General features: G+C 39.1%; 1 protein-coding gene across 3 annotated transcripts in view; it reads left to right on the top strand.

Annotated features, from left to right (window-relative positions):
• The window catches only part of Hpse2 (heparanase 2 (inactive)), a 699168-nt gene that overhangs the window by 498891 nt on the left and 186093 nt on the right, over positions 1-14184 (top strand). The gene's annotated exons all lie outside the window — the stretch shown is intronic.

Below are 14184 nucleotides of genomic sequence, written 5' to 3'. Positions count from 1 at the left end.
TTGGGTGTCAAGATCATAGCTCGAAGTCATTTAATTTTTAGTAATTTTTCTCATATAAAAGTTGGGACTTTCCTGTCTTTGGCTCTAGTCTGTTATGATCCACATCAGCCTTGACTCCTGCTATGTCAGAGAAATGAATCATGACAGGTACACAAAAGCTGGAAGCCTGAAGAGATGCGTTTTGTAATCTGAGGGTTTGTGATTTAAAAGAATAATAAACGAACATTTAAAATCTCACTGCCAAAACAACTGTGAATTTACCCAGTATAAATAAATTCTAGTAAAACAGTTCAGAGAATAGCATTAATTCACGAGTACTTCTCAAGCAATGGGACATTAGAATGACTTGCTAAACAAAGTCTGTGTGTAAAAGAAAAAGTTAAATCTGCCATGTATATAACCAATCTCAGAGCAAAAATGCTAACAAAAGACATACTTTATTTAGAAAAAATTGGAAAGTATTTAAGGAAGTGAGTCACAGAGATCTTAAAACATACTTAAACACTCTTTTGGAAGCAAAAGACCTTTAGGATGTGCATCATAGTTTGGTAGAAATAGCAAAGCCTTTGAAGTAAAATAAACCTGACACAATCTCTCTGATCCTTGGTAGATTTAAGAGAAGCAAATCCTTCAAAGCTTGCTTTCCTCATCTGTAAGTTGGGGTCAATACCTGCCTCGACAGTCACCGTGAAGGTTAAACCACAGAGCCGCACTCGGCCCAGGCACATTATAGTGACCCCTCCTCATCAAGTGTGAGCTCGCTGCTATCTCTGATCTCTTATCATCTCTGTATGTATGAAATTATATCACTACAGAATACAGATACAGTTATTTCATGTTTATTTCTGACCACGCTAATAACTCTCTATGAATCTGTCAAAACTTATTCTTGTCGGCTTCTCAGCCTCAGGTTACTGAGTGATTCTGTAGGGTAATTTTGTTATACTTTTATTAATTCATTAAGAAATGTTCTTGAGTACCTACTATGTGTGGGTAAATGCTATGGACAGACAGTGAAGCAAGAAGAAACAATACTCTTTGCTATGGAAAGCTTAGAAGTCTTCTGGCTAGCAGTGAAATTATCCCTTGAGTGATCACTTGTGCAAAGCAATGATTGTTCTCTTTCTTCTGGAAGGGCAAATAGAAGTGGAGTATTATTAGTCAACTTAGTAAGAACCAGAATAGGAAGAAAATTCTTCTATGCACCATCAGAAAGACAGAACTCTTACCTGGAAAGACCCCTGCAGATGACTTTAAAGGAGAGAATACCAGATGAAAACCGTTAAGTACATGCAGAGAGCAGAGGAAGGGGTGGGAAAGACAAGGAGGGAAGTCAGTTGCAGTATTTAGAGACTGGTCTCTTAGAAGACGAGATGGGAGCCAACATAGAAAAAGTGAGTGGGCGAATTACCTGTTTGTGCACATCCCCTGGGGTCTGTGTTCCTGGCAGAGGAGCACCTAGATTGAAGCGTGAGGCTGAACTGGTCTTTGGTGTCTCAATAGTTCTTCCGACTCAGGATCGTAATGACCCCGCTGAGAGGATGGCGAAAACATCTGCCATTGTACTTACAATTACAAGTGTTTAATGAGTTTGGTCTGTAATTGCTATCATTAGAGAAGTCATATTTCTAAATATTCATTAAATTCCAGGGCCTCTAAAAATGATCCATGTAGCACATTCATGCAATGATAACTTTTTAAGTTGCTGTTTTCTTCCGTATGTAATGCATTTTAAACAATTATTTGAAGTGGAAAATGTTTTTACTGAGATGGAGGTGTGGCGCAGTAGTGATACTCTGTAATGTACAAGGCCCTGCGCACTCCTTAGAACCATGAAAATAAAGAAGTGAAATTGGACTTTAGCAAAACAATATCTAATGAAATCCAAGAAAAACCTGGAGTTTAGTTAATAGTTGTGTGTGTGATTTTACAAATATAGAATTTCTGAATAGTTTTTCTTGTCAAAAGCCATGAAAATGTACAAGCTATGCTGTATTAAGGATGTTCATAAGGCTGAAGAGAGGATGTGACTAGTGTCACATGTCCTCCACATCTGCAGTTGCTCTTAGCAGTGGGCTTTACATAAATGGCTTCTGTTTTAGTTCACTTTCTATTGTGACAAACACTGACCAAAGTCAATATAGGATGACTTTATTTAGCTTACATTTCTCAGCCATACTCCATCATTGAGTGAAGCCAAGAAAGAAATTCAAACAAGAAAGGAGCATGGAGTCAGGAACTGAAAAACAGAGAGCAGAGAGAAATGCCGCTTACTGCCTGCTCCCCATGATCTTCTCCTTCAAGGGCCTGTGCCCTGCTACCCCAATCATTAATCAAGAACATCTCACATACTTGTGTACAAGCAATCTGATGGAAACCTTTTCTTAACCAATGCACACTCTTGTCAGATGCTTGTGTCAACTTGACAAAAAACCAAAAAGCAATTGATCTCTTGTCAACTTTATATACCAATACATAACTATTAAACTATAGCCTTTTCTTTCTTCTTTATCCCCAATATGTTGTGTTAATATTATAGTATGAATATAGTTTAACTCTAAAAGTCCAACAATTTTTTAAAACATCAAACACTTAAAAAAAATTCAGTCTCCTTAAAATATCCAAATTCTCCCAACATGGATTCCTATAAAGTATAAAAAAAGGAAAAAAAAAGAAAAGGAAAAAATAAAATAGTTTGTTGTTACTCCAAGAAGAAAGAACTAGGAGACAGTCATAATCTGAACAAAGCAAAAACAAGCTTCAAAAATGTTAAATTAAATCTTGTCTCTCTCTATATCCTGAATCTGGGCTCTACCATTTAAAGAACACATAGCTCATCTTAATGATTCAGTCCAGCCCCACTCAGCAGCTGCTGCTGTCTTTGGTAGTCCTCCCCAGGTCCTGATCTCCCAATATGCTGGAGTCACCTCCACGAGTGGCCTCTTGGCTTCCATTCAGGGACTGTAGCTCTGCCACACAGTGCCAAACCTCTCTATGATCCCTTCAGTCTTGGAAAATTCCACTGCTACTATGGCTGCACTTTCATCAATGGCCTCTCCTAACTTTCAGTGATGCCAAGATCAATTGCTCTCAATGAACCCTTCGATACTGCAGCTCTCAGGACACCCAAATCAGTATTTACCTGGAAGATTGTTACACACCACCAAGTGTAACTGTCAGCATGAGATGAGATGCTACTTTTAGCCCACTTTGGCCCACCACAGTGGTCTGAGCCTGAAGAAATACTCCCTCATGATCTCACCTCAGTAATGCCAGTCTCTCATTCCAATTGCATCCTCCTCTCCCCCGCATCCACTCCTCCCCGTTTTCCCTTCAGAAAAGAGCAGGCTTTCCAGGGATATCAACCAAACCCAGCATAACAAGATGCAATATGACCAAGAACAAACCCTCATATCAAGGCTGGATGAAGCAACCCAGTGGGAGGAAAAGAACCTCAAGAGCAGGCAAAAGAGCCAGCAGCTCCCCTGCTTCCACTGCTAGGAGTCACACACACATACACACACACACACACACACACACACACACACACACACACACAAAGCCCAAGCTAAACAACCCAGCATGTGTGCACAGGACATAGCTTAGATCCATGCAGGCTCCCTGGTTGCTGCTTCAGTCCTTATGAGCCCTGCTCATTTGATTCTGTGGGACTGTTCTCCTGGTGTCCCCTATCCCTCTGACTCTAGCAATCCTTCCTCCATCTCTTCTATGGAGTTCCCTGAACCACGGCTGTGAGTCTCTTCATCTGCTCCATGGCTGCTGGGTGAAGCCTCTCTGGTAACGATTGGGCTAGGTGCAGATCTATGAGTATAGCAGAATATCATTAGGAAGTGTTCATTTACTATTTTTTGTCAGTGGTTTCTTCTTAAAGACAGCTAATTTCTCAGTCCCAGCTAACCAGCATCATATGTCCCAGTAAAGGAAAGTTTCGCCTCAGTAGTTTTAGTCTGTTGCTAACCAGAGATGATTTCTGACCAGAAACCACAGATTCTTAATACAAAATACCACAGGAATGGCTCTGATAGAGTTTCTCCAGCTCTCTCACACTTCCCTCTGGAACTTCATAAGTCAGGTCTCCATCATCTGCCCGGCTCTCTTTCTTGTTCCCACAACTGCTCAGTGAGCTCTGAGTGCTCAGTGCAATATCTATGACAGAGTTCCAAACTCCTGCAATTCCCCAAAAAGCAACATGGCGAGGTGTGTCGCAGAGATACCCAATGCTAGTACAAATCCTCAGCCATGGAAAATTGGTGTTTTGTGTAATATATTGTTGAAAATGAGGTAAGAGCTAACATTAACTCAGAGCTTTCTATGCACCGGTACTGTTGTGGCTCCTTATCAATGTAAACTTGATAAAGTTCTTGTAACCTGTGCTAAAGGGGAGTCCAAACAAGCAGAGTTAACATCACCTGTGAGTTTTCGAAAGGACAGTCCCAGTCCCTACTGCAGTCCTTATAAATTAGAATGTGCATTTAATAATACACTCACATGCTTCACGCACATACACGAGTTCCAGGAATGCTGCACTAACAAAACAAAGCTCACGGATCCCAGTTCTCCCTAGGCAAGTAAACATCAAAAAGAGCACATCGAGCGTCTTGTCTGAGGAGTCTCTGGGACACGATGACGGTCCAAGGTTTAACTAATATTTTTCCCCGCAGAGCAGCACCCATATTCTACCCATTCACCATTTCCCTCACTACTTTGAAGAAGCATACTTCATAACCTATTTTCTAGAAAAAAAAAGTAATAAAAGTAATCAATCATTCAGCTTCCACTTGAAATTTCCACTTTAAAAGCATTTGCCCCGACAGAAAGGCTAAATTTAAGCACCTGGTCTAAACAATGAACCTGAAGATTATAGCTGAGTCTGTGTGTGACTGGGGGTGAGGCAATCACGTGCTTCCTTAGTTCTGAAGGAACTTACCTCTTGGTTGTACTTGAAAACCCAAGTTTAACTGTTGGCAGGATTCTCCCACAGGCTTATCCTGATGAGCAAAAGACAAGAGCAAGTGGAATAGACAGACCTTAGCCTGAGGAGATGAGCGAGCTGGCGTACAAAACAGAAAATGTCGTTTTTATGAGCTAGGAGGTATTTTTATGGTTTGCCTTGAGTGAATAGTCTCTGATGTTGGGAGAACAGACTGGAAACAGCTGGGCTGCACTTTGGATCAGTTGCCACAGCAACTTGATACATTTGTCTCTGGTGTCATTTGATCCCTTTAAGAGCTGTATTACCTCAGCATGGATGTTTGACTTTGGGGCTTTCTGTTCAGTAAGCATGTCTGATTGTATTTCTCAGATTACATGCAGTGTTAATTATATTCATTTGGAAGTTAGGAGTTTAGGATTACAGAACATAGCTACCTCACAGGTGACTGGAACTCAGGATCCTATCAAACTATCATTATATAACTGTCAAAAGTCTAATTTCCAAGAGCAAAAACCACACCTGATGTTATCAGGGAAAACCGTGCAGATTTCAAAGCCACCTCAAAATCTCAAATTTAGTAATATATTCCATTTTTGTGCCTCAGGTAAACTTTACAAACAATACTTTTGTAACTTAATCCTGATGTAAGTTTATGTCAGTAGTTACATTTAACTTTTTTCTTGGCCAAAATTTTAAGCAAGAGGCACTCCATTTGGATATTCAAAGTAAAATTGAACACACTTGTAGGATATGAAAAACAGCTTAATTTTTTCCTTTTAAGCATGTGAATGACTGATGTGTTGATGAGAGACTGAGAGTGAGCTCAGCTACTGTCCTTAGATAAATGACCGACTACATTCTGTGAGGCGTTTGCCCTGACAGACATTTGTTCTCCTTTGGCCAAGCGTCTACTTTCCCTCTTTTTGATGAGAAATGGTCAAGCAGCTTCATCCTGTCTCCCAGGTTCACAGCAGCTGCAGTCGTAAGTCTTGATGCGGGTGCATCTCTGTGTCTCTGTCCACTGTCACCCCACCCTTCTCTAAAACTCGTCACTTTTATCTTGAGAAACAAAAGCTCCTAAGAGTTCAGCAAAGAAAGGGAAGTATAATGTCATTAGAATTTATGTTGGATGGTTTTGAGAATTGCAGAAAATAATTTCATTGTTGTCTAGAGTTACATGGCTGTTGCTGGGCAGACAGTTTCCTGAACATCGCCATTATACAGCAGCATAATTGTGGCTTCCTGCTGGCATTTGGTGTGGAGTTGATCACTGTTTCTTGTCTTGCCCTCTTTGTTTCTCTCTTCCCACTTCATTTCATACAAATAAAAGGAAACAAAGTTAGCGGTAAATAAAAGAACCACTAACAACAAACACTTCTGTTAAAGTTCCTTCACAGACGTCAAGGAATTCGAATTTTCTGTAATTTTAAAATTCACTTACACCGTGTGTAATTAGTGTAGTTTTTCCAATGCATGCCCAACTTTCTCATGAGATGCTTTCATGTGAATCACATGAAAAATGTGGCCAAGCATGGTAAGTACTTTTAAGATTTGCATTTCTCATTCTCTGTGGGTAATTCTGTAAGTCTGGGGTTAGCCTAATAGGGTTGTAGGGGGGCAATGAGAAACCAGTGAGGTCTGGAAAACCATCCTCCATTGGGGAAATTTGGCATGACCTTAGTGGCAGAGTAATGATTCCTTGTAACACGGAGGATGTTTCATTTCATAAAAAGCTGAGGTTTGTTGTGTGGAGGGTACAGAAAGACTCCCAGGCAAGGAGCACAGGACCATCACCACCAGCAGCACTTTCAAGGTCAAGAAACCAACATGGCATTCAGGCTAAAGAATGAGCAGCTACAAACTTCAGAAATACCAGACACATCTTCAGATTCTAAGCCATTTTCCAGACTGCATCTCTCTATCGCAATAACCAAGGCCACGGTGATCCCCTTTGGGTTTACAAGAACCCTGAGCTGAGGACCAAGGTTGAACATCCTTCTTCCTGCCCTACTGCTACACATGGCTAAGCCCCTGAATTCCAAACACTGTATTTCAAAATGCATTTTAAATAAAGCATAGAAAGCCTCCATAAAATTATGAATTTGTTTGTGTATAATAAGAAAGACAAGAAAGACTTGTGGGTATTGGGACAAAGGAGAGTCCTTCTTAGACCATTCTTCATTGCTTTGGTCAATGTTTTATATGATATTCATGCTTTTCAAAAAAATATTATGTCCAATTTTCTGAGGAACCTCCAGACTGATTTCCACAGTAGTTGTACCAGCTTGCAATCCCACCAGCAATGGAGGAGTGTTCCTCTTTCTGCACATCCTCACCAGCTCTGCTGTCACCTGAGTTTTGATCTTAGCCATTCTGACTGGTGTGAGGTGGAATCTCAGGGTTGTTTTGATTTGCATTTCCCTGATGAGTAAGGGTGCTGAACATTTCTTTAGGTGCTTCTTGGCCATTTGATGTTGCCTAGTTCAGAATTCTTTGTTTAGCTCTGTACCCCATTTTTAATAGGGTTATTTGGTTCTCTATAGTCTAACTTCTTGAGTTCTTTGTATATATTAGATATTAGTCCTCTATCTGATGTAGGATTGGTAAAGATCTTTTCCCAATCTGTTGGTTGCTGTTTTGTCCTATTGACAGTGACCTTTGCGTTACAGAAGCTTTGCAATTTTATGAGGTTCCATTTGTCAATTCTTGATCCTAGAGCATAAGCCATAGGTGTTCTGTTCAGGAAATTTTCCCCTGTGCCCATATGTTCCAGGTTCTTCCCCACTTTCTCTTCTATTATTAGTTTCAGGTTATCTGGTTTTATGTGGAGGTCCTTGATGCACTTGGACTTGAACTTTGTACAAGGAGATAAGAATGGATCAATTTGCATTCTTCTACATGCTGACCTCCAGTTGAACCAGCACCATTTGTTGAAAATGCTGTCTTTTTTCCACTGGATGGTTTTAGCTCCTTTGTCAAAGATCAAGTGATCAAGGTATATAGGCTCATTTCTGGGTCTTCGATTCTATTCCATTGAGCTACCTACCTGTCTCTGTACCAATACCATACAGTTTTTATCACTATTTCTCTGTAATACTGCTTGATGTCAGGAATGGTGATTCCCCCAGAAGTTCTTTTAGTGTTGAAGATAGTTTTTAAGATATCCTGGGTTTTTGTTATTCCAAATGAATTTGCAAATTGCTCTTTCTAACTCTAGGAAGAATTGAGTTGGAAATTTGATAGGGATTACATTGAATCTGTAGATTACTTTCAGCAAGATAGCCATTTTTACTATATTATTCCTGCCAATCCATGAGCATGGGAGATCTTTCCATCTTCTGAGATCTTCACTTTCTTTCTTCAGAGACTTGAAGTTCTTGTCATACAGAGAGTTCACTGTCTTGGTCAGAGTCACATCAAGGTATTTCATATTATTTGTGATTATTGTGAAGGGTGTTGTTTCCCTAATTTCTTTCTCAACCTGTTTATCCTTTGAATAAAGGAAGGCTACTGATTTGTTTGAGTTAATTTTATATCCAGCCACTTTGCTGAAGTTGTTTATGAGCTGTAGGAGTTCTCTGATAGAATTTTTGGGCTCGCTTAAGCATACTATCATATCATCTGAAAATCGTGATTCCTTTCCACTTTGTATCCCTTTGACCTTTTTTTTTTTTTTTTTTTTTTTTTTTTTTTTTTTTTTTTTTTTTTTTTTTTTTGTCTGATTGCTCTGGCTGGGCCTTCAAGTCCTATATACTCCCTACTTATATTGAGTAAGCAGGGAGAGAGTGGGCAGCCTTGTCTAGTCCCTGATTATAGTGGGGTTGCTTCAGGTTTCTCTCTAATTAGTTTGATGTTGGCTACTGGTTTGCTGTATATTGCTTTTACTATGTTCAGGTATGGGCCTTGAATTCCTGATCTTTCCAAGACTTTTAAAATGAAGGGGTGTTGAATTGTGTCAAATGCTTTTTCAGCATCTAATGAGATGATCACATGGTTTTTTTCTTTGAGTTTTGTTTCTTTGAGTTAGATTACGTTAATAAATTTCCGTATATTGAACCATCCCTGCATCCCTATGATGAAGCCTACTTGATCATGATGGATGATTGTTTTGATGTCTTCTTGGATTCAGTTTGGGAGAATTTTATTGGGTATTTTGCATCAATATTCATAAGAGAAATTGGTCTGAAGTTCTCTTTCTTTGTTCAATCTTTGTGTGGCTTATGTATCAGAGTAATTGTGGCTTCATAGAATGAATTGGGTGATGTACCTTCTGTTTCTATTTTGTGAAATAATTTTGAGTATTGGTTTTAGGTCTTCTTGAGGGTATGCTAGAATTCTGCACTAAACCCATCTGGTCCTGGCCTTTTTTTGTTCGGGAGACTTTTAATGACTGCTTCTATTTCTTTAGGGGTTATAGGACTGTTTGCAATCCATAGGAAAAACAACAGTATCAACTAACCAGGCCCACCAGAGCTCCCAGGGACTAAACCACCAACCAAAGAGTACACATGGAGCAACCCATGGCTCCAGCTACATATGTAGCAAGAGGATGACATTGTCAGGCAGCAATGGGAGGAGAGGCCCATCGTCCTGTGAAGGATCATGCCCCAGTGTAGGGGAATGCCAGAGAGGGTAGGTAGGAAGGAGTGGGTGGGTGGGTAGGGAATCACCTTCATAGAAGCAGGGGGAGAGGGGTTGGGATAGGGGTTTTCTGGAGGAGAAACCAGGAATGTGGATAACATTTGAAATGTAAATAAAAAATATCCAATAAAAGAAACGGATAAAAAGGAATATTAAATCGTTAAAAAAAATCACTATTAAAAGAATTGGGGTGACACATAGAGAAGCAGAGCTGAATGCAAGCCAACTTTTCTAAGTCATTTATTTTTCCTGGGACTACTATTTGCTTGAGTTTGAGGTCAAGAAATTGAAGAAAAGGCAGTATGTAATATTGTGATCTACCTAGTGTTTATGAGTCCTCTGCTCAGAGATTTATAGAATGTTACTAAAGGGCACAGTTTCCTTCCCAGCACTTCTAGAAACAGCAGTGGACAAGCAATTTTTAGCCCAGTTATAGTAAGAATTTTAATTAACAGAAAAGAATGCAAAGCCTATATATCTAATATTTAGTGAACAGATGAGAAGAGCCACCGAGTTCTCCAACACAGCGCATTCTCCTCACTAACTGATAGTGACTCGTGTTCGTATTCAGCTTTGGCCTGCCAAGAATGTGAATGTATCTAACTAGTAGAACAAGAGCAGTACATGTTAATATATAGGATTAAACCACGTCTGTATCTAATAATCACCCATGAAAAAGCAGCTTCATAAGCTTCACCGTAATGCCAAACCCAACCATTGAATATAAGTTGTATCTTGAGGTTTCATTGTAGGGGATGGAACAGTGATCGTAAAGGTTGCTAATAAGATAGCTTTCCTGATCACAACATAAATTGCCTGAAAAACACTCAGAGATGTTTACAGTCTAACAATATCACACCTTACTGTAGGTTTTAAGACTTGCAGCCTTTACTGTGTAACTATGTAGCTGTTAGTATGTTTTCTCCAGTCTCTCTCTCTATTTTCAAGAGCTTTTGCCACAGCTATTAAAAGATCATTTGATTTTTGTACTTAAGTCCATTTGTACGATTTTATACGTACTGACTGACATATATGAATTTCTGGGAGCAAGCCACCTTGATCTTGATATGAGCCTGTCTTATTTTTGCTAGTATTTTATTGAGGGTTTTTACATCAGTATTCCCTGGGGATAGTGGTCTGTAGAGTTGTTGTTGTTGTTGCTGTTGTTGTTGTTGTTGTTGTTGTTGTCGTTGTTGTGTCTTTTTGTTATGATAAACTTAAGAAGTGTTGTTTATAATTCTTTGAAAGTATGATAGAATTCTGCTGTGAATTCATCTGGGCCTCCCTTTAGTCAGAAGGGTTTTTATTACTGTTTGGTTTCTTTGTTATACATCTGTTTAGGTTGCTGATCTCTTCTTGGCATAACTTCAGGAGTTTGAATGAAGCAAGAAATTCATTCATTTCTTTTAGATTTTCCAAATCATTCTAGTACATGTTTTTAAGTATTGTCCTATGATATTCTGAATTTCTTTGGTGTCTATTAATGTTTCTCCTGCTGGTTTCTGGTTGTGTTAATGTGGATCATCTCTCTCTTTCTTTTGGTTAGCTGTGGCAGAGATCTGTCAATTTTGTTCATAGTCTCCAAGAACTGGTCCTAAGAGTCATTAGTTCTTTTGATTGTTCTCTTTGTTTTTTTTTTTTTTTTTTGGTTCTTTTTTTCGGAGCTGGGGATCGAACCCAGGGCCTTGCGCTTCCTAGGTAAGCGCTCTACCACTGAGCTAAATCCCCAGCCCCCTCTTTGTTTTATTTCATTAATTTCTGCTTTGATTTTTATTGTCTCTGTAATGGTCTGGGTTTGAATTTCTTTTTCATCAAGTCATTATTTGTACTCTTTGTTATTTTTAATATAAGTACTAAGACCTATAAACTTCCCTCATCTGACTGCTTCTAATGTGTTGGGGGTGGGGTGTTGAGTTTTCATTTTTATTTAGTTCCAAGAACATTTTGGCTTCTTTTCTGTTTCTCCTTTGACTCATTGTTCAGTACGGAGCTGTTTATTACCATAAGCTTATACACTTACTAAAAGTTTGTTTGCTGTTGATTTTAATTCTAATTACCTAATGTTCAGATATGATACATGGAATTATTTTGATTTATATATTTTTATTTTATTAAGGCTAGTATGAAGTCAGTTTTAGAAAAGTTTCCATGTGTTGCTGAGTAAATGAGAATTTTTATTCTTTGGTATTTGGTTGGAATATTCTTTAGCTACCAGTTAGGTCCATTTGATGTATGTTACCCCATAATTCTGAGCTTTCTCTTAAGCTTTTGTATAGATGACCTATCTGAGAAATTGAAGTATCAAATTCACGAACTACTGTAGAACTTATGTTAATCTGTGTCTTTAATTCCATGGGTACACTTTTTATGACATAGAGTTGCCCGAGTTTGATGCATGTATAGTTACTATTGTGATAAATCCTTAATAGCTTGATTAGAATGAAAGCTTGTCTTTATCTCTTTAGTTTAGTTTGAAGGCTATTTTGACAGATAGATATTAGGATGTTTTGTTTCCTGATCTGATTGGTTTGGAATTAATTTTTCCATCCTTTCACTTTAAGGTGGTGCCTATCTTTAAAGATAAGATAGATAGGTTTCTTATAGACAAGAGATAGATTTTGTTTTGTATTACATTCAGCTAGCTTGTTTTTGTTGTTTTTTAATATTTAAATGTGTTGACAGCAGTCAAGTTTTTTGGTCTCTTTCTGTGTATTCTTAGTCATACTCTGTATTTTATTATTTATAGTTTTGTTTGTTTACTCCTTTGCAGAACTTGCTCATACCCTACTGTCATCATATCTCCCCAGTTGTACCTTTAAAAGAGGTCTAGATTCCAGACATTTTTAACCACTTCCACCACTCAAATAATTTAAATACTTCATCCATCTCCTGCAGTCAGTTCCTGCCTGGTCCATTTGCTTCCTTTCAGTGATCACTTAGGCTGATCTTATCATGACTTCTCTCAGAAGCATTCAGTCCAACCAAAAACAAATCCAAGTCTAATGCCCTTAAAGTGGCCAATGGAGCTGCATACCAACTGGTTCCCTCAACTCTTCTGCTTCTGTCCTCCCATCGTCACATGGCTCTGCCCTGGTCTCCTTCCTGTTCTTAGAAACCTTATAGTGATGCTTACTTCCACTCCTTAAATCTTCATTTATTTTTCCTGTTGTCCCAAACCTTTCTTCCCTAAATCTATAGGAAATTGGATGTCCTCCTTACATATACCTCTACCTGTTTTGAGACAGAATTCCTCATTGGCCTGGAGCTACAATCAGTCTCTATGGAAAGGCCAGCAATACCCGGGTACTATGGTTGTCTTCACTGCCTCAGTGAAAATATGAGCCACAAACATGAACCCCACTCCTGGCATTTTATGTGGGTTTTGAGGATGAGATTTAGGTCCTCACTTTTGTAAGGCAAACACTGTACCAGCCAAGTCATACACCCAGCCCCTGTGTAATGCCTCGGTCCTATTTTATATTTGTCTTCATTGTATTTACCCCTAATATGAAACAATTTGCTATTTTTTAATCTTTCTGGAATGTAAACTATACCAGAACAAAGAAATTGTCCTATCTGCTACCTGCATCCCAGTATCTTTATTTATTTATTTATTTTTTTGGTTCTTTTTTTCAGAGCTGGGGACCGAACCCAGGGCCTTGAGCTTCCTAGGCAAGCGCTCTACCACTGAGCTAAATCCCCAACCCCCAGTATCTTTATTACTAGGTACATAGTAACCTTCATATGAGTGCTGAATGGAAGAAGTGAAGGAAGTGTGGTAAGTCTAGAGGTCTAGTCAGGCTTACTTCCTGTATGCTCAGGCAGGACTTCACTGTTATTGTGACTGTTTATCTTTCATAACTTATATTGTCTCACTTCCTTCAGAAATAACTATGTCAGAACTCCAATTGCTATATCATATTCTATTTTTTTAATCTTTTTAGATTTGTTTTCAGGTTACATGATCTCCCTAGGCAGATTTAGGACTAACGTAAGCAAGGCAGTATATTCATTGACCTATGCCATTTGTTGATGATGCCTGCATTGTCAGGACACTGAGAACTGGGTGCAGGCTGTAAGATTTAAAAAGAAACACACAGATTCGGGTCACTCATGTTTCAAGAAAATGAATGCCAAAGCTTTTACTGGGTACACAGAATATATACCCCAACCATTGAGTGGAAGCACAATGGGGAAATGAATTTACATTCTCAGCAGGGAAAATGAAACTAGGGCTTGAGGTCAAAAAGATCTAGCATTCAGGTGTTAGCACACCCTATGGCAGGACAGGAAGACCAGGATGTTCCTTCAGAGGAACAAAGGCTTTCACATTCATCAGCAAGGCTCAGCAGGGAGCAAACACTGACAGAGTCCAGCAGGGTCCAACAAGTCCCCCCCTTTTTTATTTTTTATTAAGCAGTGCCTGTCTCACACTTTGGGGTGCCAACCTCTTGTCCGTCTCTTACTAACTCAGCCAGTCTCAGAGCCCTCTGTCTTAGGTGAGGATTGGTCCCAAAGAGATGCCCATTTGGGCAGAGGGATTGTCTTCTGCCAAGGAGAACAACACCTGCTTAGTCACTGCCCAGGAC

This window comes from Rattus norvegicus, chromosome 1 (genome assembly GCF_036323735.1).
Source record: "Rattus norvegicus strain BN/NHsdMcwi chromosome 1, GRCr8, whole genome shotgun sequence".
NCBI lineage: Eukaryota > Metazoa > Chordata > Mammalia > Rodentia > Muridae > Rattus > Rattus norvegicus.
Note: the sequence above shows the minus strand (reverse complement) of the source record. Positions and strands in the feature narration are given on the sequence as shown.